Here is a 291-nt window from a genome sequence, read left to right as displayed (position 1 = left end):
AGCGGCTCGACTCTGAGTCCCTCCTGGATGACCGAGCTTCTCACCCGATCTCTAAGGGAGAGCCCAGACACCCTGCGGAGGAAACTCATTTCAGCCACTTGTATTCGCGATCTCGTTCTTTCGGTCACTACCCAAAGCAAATTTGACATCTTTATTGAATTATTTATAAGGTTGTGTCTGCTAAGCTGTGGCGAGTAATAAAAAATAAATTTAACCTTCATCAGTTTTCCTGGAGCTTTATGTGCAACAGACTTACAGATTTATGTTGAATCTTCCAAATGATGATTAATT

Source organism: Kryptolebias marmoratus, linkage group LG7 (assembly GCF_001649575.2).
Source record: "Kryptolebias marmoratus isolate JLee-2015 linkage group LG7, ASM164957v2, whole genome shotgun sequence".
NCBI lineage: Eukaryota > Metazoa > Chordata > Actinopteri > Cyprinodontiformes > Rivulidae > Kryptolebias > Kryptolebias marmoratus.
The sequence above is the reverse complement of the archived record's forward strand: the minus strand, read 5'-3'. Positions refer to the sequence as shown.